The sequence below is a fragment of the Plectropomus leopardus genome, chromosome 18 (assembly GCF_026936395.1).
Source record: "Plectropomus leopardus strain MGB_pleo_1.0 chromosome 18, ASM2693639v1, whole genome shotgun sequence".
In the NCBI taxonomy this organism is placed as follows: Eukaryota; Metazoa; Chordata; class Actinopteri; order Perciformes; family Serranidae; genus Plectropomus; species Plectropomus leopardus.
The window spans coordinates 11,275,199-11,283,868 of NC_142193.1; the positions used below are offsets into that span (position 1 = coordinate 11,275,199).

The 8,670-nt window shown below is 36.3% G+C and overlaps 1 long non-coding RNA gene across 2 annotated transcripts in view; it reads left to right on the forward strand.

Moving 5' to 3' along the window:
- LOC148186439 (uncharacterized) overlaps positions 1–8,416 on the forward strand; it is a 43,163-nt gene extending 34,747 nt beyond the window's left edge. For both annotated transcript variants that reach the window (XR_015779612.1, XR_015779613.1), the window contains exons 4-5: positions 3,726–3,839; positions 7,655–8,416. This is a non-coding gene — a long non-coding RNA (uncharacterized LOC148186439). The remainder of the gene's footprint in view (positions 1–3,725; positions 3,840–7,654) is intronic.
- Positions 8,417–8,670: the final 254 nt, after the last annotated feature.

Below are 8,670 nucleotides of genomic sequence, written 5' to 3' on the forward strand. Positions count from 1 at the left end.
GATGTAACAGTGCAGTCATAACACAAGACTCTCTCTGAGCTGGCTCTGCGCGGGTCTGGTTTGGTCTGGTTTGTGGTGGACCCCAAAGATGCAACACTGGACAACACTGGACCCACAGTGTTTGGATAAAGTGCAGATCCATAGTTTAACTCACCGGATGGAAAACAGTGTGACACAGTCTGATGGCCCAGCACCAGGCCGCAAACCATATTCCAATGAAATGACCGAAGCACACAGGATCCTTCAGTGGATGATGTCTGTGATTCCGCACAGTGAAAAGAGCTTCCTGCTTACAAATTAGTGGAAATGATTTGGATGGTTTCAAGGTGCTTTAGAGTTTGTCACTGTGTGAGGGCCCACGTCTGGGGTCAATCTGCTTTTGTGGAAGGCCTCAAGCACGGGAACACATATGGCTCATTTGGCAAATTGAAACAGCTAGTTGCCTTGAGTTTGTAGCGTGATTGTTTGCTCACAAATTCCTCCTCCTTCCCCTCCTCTGTTGCTCAGCCCTCTCAGGCACCCATGCATGTGCAGCCTCAATCAGTCTGTGCAGCTAAACTCTGAGATGGATTGACTTCTGGATCCTCTGATCGCTGTGATTAGAGAATGAATCAGTATTGTGGGTCCTTCAGGGGCCCTGGGGTGCAGGAGTCACACAGTCATGTGCCTGTTTTTTTTTTCTTTTTTTTTTTCTTTGAGCAAGTCTGCTCACAGTTTCGACCTTGCCGGACCTCAGATTGTCACTGACCTGCTGGGCAGTGATGGCGCCCCCCTGTGTTTCTGCAGGATAAGCTACAGTTGACTATTCAAGAGGGAGATGTCAGAACACATGATGCTCTGTGGGAAATAAAGAAAGCAAGGAAATTTTAGGGACATGTTCAGAAAAGTTTTGAAAGGGCAAGTTTGTAAAATGAGTAAGAATGCGTTAAGACTCAAATTTCCAAGCCCTGCATCTTGGAAATAATAAACTGCATTACTGATCTGCCTAAGGATCTCTGGCTTGCTACATCACTATCTTCTTTTAAATCACTTTTGAAGACTTATTTCTATCAAAAGGTATTCGTTTAATTTCTCTTTAAATGATTATGTTATTAATATATTTTACTCCTGAAAATGTACTTAAGACTTGCACTGCTCTGTTTTTGTTTTGAAATTCAACCATTGTTTTTCATTTGTCCTCTTCATTGTATTTTTTGCTATTTAAAATGTTTCTTGTGTTATTTCTAAATTTTTCTTTTGTGCTTTAAAATTTTTCCAGTGTGTGTATTTTTGTGATTTTAGGTGTAAAGCACTTTGACATATTGGTTTTGATGGGTGAAAAATTAACTTTTTTAAAAAATTATCTTTATTTATTGTTACCAATAGTTGTAATTGGTTATTCAGTGCAATAAGCTAGACTTTGAATTCTTTACTTTAAACTCACGTCATAAATAGCTGTGATTAACACTCAGTCATCAAATTTTTGAGCAGCTCCGGATTACCGTCTGTATGTCTGTATTTTTTTTGGGGGGTCATTTTGTATCTCTTTTAAGTAATTTAACGTCCCATTTTGTACCCCATGTTGTACATCTTTCATCTTTACTATTCTTTGTCCTTTTTTTGCATCTTTTTTTAGTCATTTGATTGATTTTCCAACCTGAAATAATAACTGTCTCCTCAGAGATACCCCTTTTCTACTAAGCTCAGGTTCTTGAACCAATTCTGTTTAGGATTCTTGGAACCTTGCTACTATCTAGTTAACCTACCTGCGTTTCCACCAGTTTAAGTGGCACCTTTTTAATCAAGGATATGTCTTCAACAGACGGCATTTCATAATGCACAAGGAAAGTAAACACTAGTAGCAAAATGGCAGATGGCATTGGTTACCTTTGAGCTTTTGTTCTTTTATTACAAATATATGTTTTTATCCAAAAGACACACACGGTCCAATTATTTATAAGATCCCTGCATGCTCTTTTTTTCTGACAGTGTTTAACATACCATCTATATTGTTGCCTTCTGTATCCCCTCTTTCACCTCATGGTTCACACTTCATGTTAAGAAAAACCTGCCATGTTTGGTTTCAGTTGAGAACCAACTTTCGGAGTCTAAACCAATTTATTTTACGTTGAAATGCTGCAAACAATTCAAATTTAGGTGCAGGAACAAGAAAGAACATGTTCTATATCGGGGGAAAAACTGTAACAAAGGCTGTTGTTCTGGTAGGTCTGTTCAGAAATCAGTCTATGATACAAACAAGCCAACTACCAATCACCTTCTGGCCTTGGAGCCACTTGGCCTCATCCATGGATGTAATCTCACTTTACCTAAAGTCATTCACAACCTACCAATACTTTTTGGACTCATGAATTTGCTTGAAGGCTGACCTAACCTTCATCATATTCAGCCTGCAGATGTATTAATGATTTGTATAACTGGCCAGTACTTTGCTGTAAGCAGACTGTCAATATAAAAATCCTGACCGGGCTCCCCATGCCCATAGCTTCCTACTTTGGGCTGGATGTCATGGAGGAAAAGGTCTGCTCTTGATGTTAGCAGGAAGAGACAAGTGTGATTGAGTCATGGACACATGACAGAGCCAGAGAGGTGTGTAGGTACAGAGAGCCAGGACAAGATGAAGGAAAGGTAAGGGCAGAGGGCAGATTCATTGTAGGGAAAAGGTGACAAATGAGGGTCATAAAAAGGAAAGAGGAAAAGACCTGACTTGCAGGAGGAGGGTTCCGAGCCCTACACTGAGACAGAGTCTTGCTCCTGTCTATATTTAGCACAGGGACCACAGATTGTAACGGATGCTCCGGGGCCTTGTGTTCAGACCGGCAAGAACTGCTGCCATCCGTCTGACCGCCTCAGGCGAGGCACGATCCTAACTCACGCCAGCGCAGGGGAGGAGTGACAGGACCATGTCGTCTGAGTGCACATTTACTCAACACATGTGCGCAGTTGATCACATTCTGTTGGAGCAAATGCCTTCAGAGCAGAGGTTAGAGGATACAAACCCTCTAAGCATCTGCCTGTCGATACCTTGATGAGTTCATTAGTGTACTTAGCTCTTCCTAATGGTGCGTTCTGTTTACAGCAATTCCTGAATCTCTTTTCTCCTCCCCCTAAGCATCTGAAAAGGACACAGTATCCCCCCATCACCTTCTACCCACGTCTGCTGAAATAAAAAAAACATGCTTTTCTCGCTGGACAGGATTGACATTCAGTCCAAATGTCAAAGCAGCTCAAGCCATTTTTGACTCGTCCTGTCCCCATCCTTACCTTCCCCATCTCCATCACCTCCAGGACTGTTGGGAGGATTGTCGGTGGTGACTGATGAAGGACTGAGCCGTTCAGACACCACAGTCTTACGAAGGCATGTCAAGATTCGCATGTCAATCTATCATGAAGTGTAGTTAAATGCTGCTCTTGAGAGTGATTATCCGCATCACATTTAAGATCTAAAGATCAGATACTCATCACCTGTAGCCTTGAAATGTTGTCAGTTTCATCTTTAACAGAGTATGGTGACTGTGGTCAGTTTGATGTCATGTCAGTTGCAATGCATGGAGACAAGTCTCACAGCAAAGAGTACCTCTACAATTGTGTATTTGGAAAAAAATATTTTGGATGAAGTTAGACATTTGAGGCCCACTGTGCTTAATACTACTGCTACTACTACTTATGATATGTGCTTTATTTGTCCTTTTGGGGAAATTCATTTTTTTCATGCTGTTAATTTCTAGACTGGCACCTCTCTGGCAGCTACCAGTCAACAATCCAGTCCTGGTCCTTGTTGAACTTGAACCACTTCCCATCAGACTGATCTGCTGCCTCTAAAAAACAGTGACTCCTGAGTGGTGAGTTGCAAGCAGTGTTTCTTCATTTTTGCATTTCCATTCAGATTATGAATCAGAATTACTTTAGAAACTACCCTATAAAGTTGCACTTGTAAATATTGTATTTCACAAGTGCCTCTAGAGTTTTGAAGGTTTCTTGGGATTGTTTACATTGGACACGTAAAGCATTTTACCCCTGCTTTTGTGCAGAACATCAGGGAAATTATTCTTTCCATGCAAGGTCTTAAGCGGTAATTTTTGCTTGTAAATTTGAGATGTTTGCATCATATATATCTGCATCTTCACAATCAGAATCAAAGAACTGAGTTTGATGAGTTGCAAGAAACTGCTACTGGTCAAATATCAGAAAAGGTGATTAGTGATTGTAAAAAACAAAACAAAAAGCATGTCCTGCTGTGTTCAGAGGGATTGGTTGAATTTGCATTAACCATGTGATCACAACAACCACAAAAAAGGGCCGTCACACTCATTAATGTAACAATTTCCTAACAACATAAAAAGGCCTTAAAATGTAATCAAATTTGCACCAAACCTGATTAAAATGTAATAGAATGTCCTGTCTGATATTTTAATAATACTATCAAAGATAATAATGTATATATAGTAATACCTTTCATAGACATAGTATAGCATGTTATAAAAATGCTACAGAATAGTATGTAATAAAAAATACTACAATTTAGCATGCTGAAACAAATGCTATAGTATGTTAAAAAATGTCTTAGTATAATGTCTTAAAAAATGTCAAAATATACTATGTAATGGAAAACGTCATTGTATAGAGTGTCAAAAAACTCACAGTATAATTTGTCATAAAATTGTCATAGTGCAGGATGTTATATATAAAAAATATAATAATAATAATATGTCAAAAACCGTCACAAAATTGCATCATCTAATATGTCATCAAATTGATAGTATGTCAAAAAATGTCATGGTATATTGAAAAATGTCATCATATGGCATGTCATTGAAACTGTGATAGTAGTCATAGTCAGAAGTCATAGTATAGCATGTTAGACAACATTGCATAGTATATAGTAAGTCATAGAATTGTCATGATATAGCATGTTATTGAAAATTTCATAGTATATAGTATTTCATAAAATGTCAAACATTAGTTTGTTTTAAAAATGGGGCAGTATAGCACGTTAAAATGACATATTATAGTATGTTAAAAAAAAAAACAGTATGTTGGAAAATCTCATAGGATACTTTGTCATTTAAAATGTCATCGTTTAATATGTCAAAAAATGTCATAGTAAAGCATGTAAAAAAAAATGTAGTAAAGGATGTCAAAAATAGCATAGAATAGTATGTCGAAAAATGTCATACAAACATAACTACATAGAATAGTATTTTGTTACAAAGTTTACAAAAACATCATGAAATAGGTTGCTGCTCAAAAAGTCGTGGTGGTATGTCATTCTAAATGGCATTAAAAAGTCATAGTGAACATGTGATCATGAAAAATATCACAGTATAGTATGTCAACAAAACATCATGAAAAACGTCATACTACAGTGTGTCGTCCAATTGTCATGAAAAATGTCATATCATAGTATGTCGTCAAAAACACCATGGAAACTGTCATACTGTAATTGTAATATGTCAACCAAAAATCATGTATTTTATTTAGTATGTTGTCCAAAAACAATGAAAATCGTCCAAAAGAATGTGACCAAAACATCTTCTTCAGTATGTCGTCCAAACATCATAAAAAATGTCATAATTTGGTATGTCGTCCAAAAATGAAAAACATCACAGTAAAGTATGTTGTCCTAAAATCAAGAATAACATCATAGTTGAGTATGTTGTCCAAAAATCATCCAAAATGCCATAGTATAATATATTGTCGAAAAATCCTGAAAAACGTCATAGTATACTTTGTAGTCCAAAAAATGATAAAAAACATCACAGTGTGCTATGTCGAAAAAAAATCATGACAGCGCCATAGTATAGTATGTCGTCCAAAACTTGTAAAAAACATCATAGTTTAGTATGTCATCCAAAATATCATGAATAATGTCAGTTTAGTATGTCGTCCAGAAAATCATGAAAAAGTTCATGGTGTACTATATTGTCCAAAAATCATGGTCAGCACTATAGTAAAGTATGTCATCCCAAAATTATAAAAAAAAACTCATAGTATAGTATGCTGTCCAAAAATCATGAAATTCTTCCAAAAAATCATGCAAAACTTCATAGTATAGTATGTGGTCCAAAAATAATAAAAAACATCATGATATAGTGTGTCGTCCAAAAATCATGAGAAACTTCATAGTATGGTATATCATCCAAAAACCATGAAAAGTGTCATAGTGTACTACATCAAAGTATGCTACATCATAGTATACTGTACTATACTTGCAATATTTATTTAGCCTCTAGCTGCCGCAGTTCGTCAGAGCATTAACAAGACTATTTAAGACTATCACTCAACCCTACAAGAATGCCTGTCAGTCATAAAGTCAAAAATCTCCGGCTACTCGATGAACTGGTCTAAATCTACCATTTTACCCATTGGTATTAAAGGGATGCGGCAGCCCTGGTGTCCCCTTATCATCTCCCTACAGGCAATATTAAATATTTAGGCATCAATATACCTCCCAAGCTGACAGAGTTGTTCAACCTATATTTCACATCACTTCTCAAATCAATACAAGACAATTTAACTAGCTGGAATAATCTCCCAATTTAACTCTCTGAGAGCATAGCATCTATCAAATTGTCAGTTCTTTTAAAAATAAAGTATCTATTTTCATTGATACCCACCCATCATTCCCAACCCCTCCTGGCTTAAACCCCTAAACTCAGCCATTTTACAGGAAAAACAAAACACCAAGGATAAAACTCACCACTCTCTAGAAGCCCCAAATTTTGAACTATATCACCTGGCAAATCATTTCAAATATCTTCTAAAATTGCTCAGTCCCTTCAATCTTGACACCACCTGTTTAGTTACAGAACAATCACTATGCAATTATGTACTTTTATCAGACCTCCCGTTTATCAGCCAGACAATCAAGCATTTACAGTGTTTTCCAAACTTAACCATTGCATCAACTCTGTCAGCTTAGTGGAAAGCACTTCGAATAACTAACAGCACAACAGCACCTTCTCTACACCCACCTATTTGGAACAAACCAGATTTGACTATCAGCAAGATACACATCTCCACCACATAATACACAACAGTAACTTCGCTAATTTTCAACATCTGGTCCAGAAGTTTGGCGTTGGGAATACACAGTTTCTGGAATATCTACAATAAGAATCAGCCGTTTCATCAAAACTCAAAAGTACTCTCAACAACCTCTTCCATCCAACTCCAATAGATAGTATGTTGAAATTCTCAGGCCCACAGAAAATCCTTTCAAAAATTTACATATTTTTTAGCACGGCAGACTCTTCTATATCACTTCCAATTTCCAATTGGGAACATGACCTGTCCGTCAGTTCCAGCACCGACTTCTGGATCCAAATTAGCAAAAATAACATCAAAAAGATCAATAACAAGAATGTACAATTCATACAGTATAAGGTTACTCAAAGAACACACTGCATGGATGAGAAATTACATATAATGGGATATAAGGAATCAGACAGGTGCACTCATTGTCCACAAAACACAGCCAACACTTACCTGCATGCCACTTGGGATTGCGCACCTATCGGTCACTTCTGGCATCAGGTTACAGATCATTTATCTCACCTACTAGACTGCCACATCCCTGTCTTCCCTCAGGTCTGCATCTCAGGCGATTTTTCTGAACTACAACTTTGTTGCATAACTTCTTGTATCCTCCTCACAGCCCTAATTATCGCCAAGAAGACCATCCTTTTAAACTGGAAATCCAGATATAACCTCATTATCACGCACCGGAGGAATCTTCCAATAGATTATACTTTGCTTGAAAAAATATCAGCCACCCTAAACCATAACACGGCTCATTTCAACAAAACCTGGTCCACAGTCATCAATAAGTTAACCACTGCTTCTGCCTGATTCGCAGTTCCCTTCTACAATCTGTAAGACAATGAGAAATTATGAAATACACACACATATTCTCTGACTTACAATCACTCTCCCTCCTTTGCCCACATTCAACAACAAACTCACTCTTCAACATCACTTAACTTCAAAACTAAAAACTTTCTTATTCTTCCCCTCCACCCTTATTATTGTTGTTATTATTATTATTATTATTATTATTATTATTATTATTATTATTATTATTATTATTATGTATTTATTCTTTTCTTCTTTTTTCATCTATCATTGTTCCTGTTTACAAGCAACATTTGTGTGTCCTACTCTGAATGTGTTATTTTTGTATTTTGCTTCACATTTAATGTACTGATGTATTAATATTGAATCTTAAATTATTTATTATGATGACCAGTTTGCAAGTAACATTCTTGATCTTGATTTCATTTATTTTAATTAGGTTATTTAAATTATCAGGAATGACTGAAATACTTTGGTTGATTATGATAATGAGATTATTATTTCAGTTATACATAACGTTAGTGTTGTTGCTGTTGTTGTGTCCTTATATCATCATCATTATCTTCACACCATAGAAATACACTGTTTAAGGATTTGGATATTATTATTATTATTATTATTATTATTATTATTATTATTATTATTATTATTATTATTATTATTATTATTATTACTGTTACAATGACTAGAACATTAACATACTTATGAATGCTTTTATATATATAGTACCATAACTTGTTTTTAGAACAAGTATTATTGTGCTTAATAGTCAGATCACTATAATTAATTTTCTCTACTCTTTGTACAATGATGATGAAG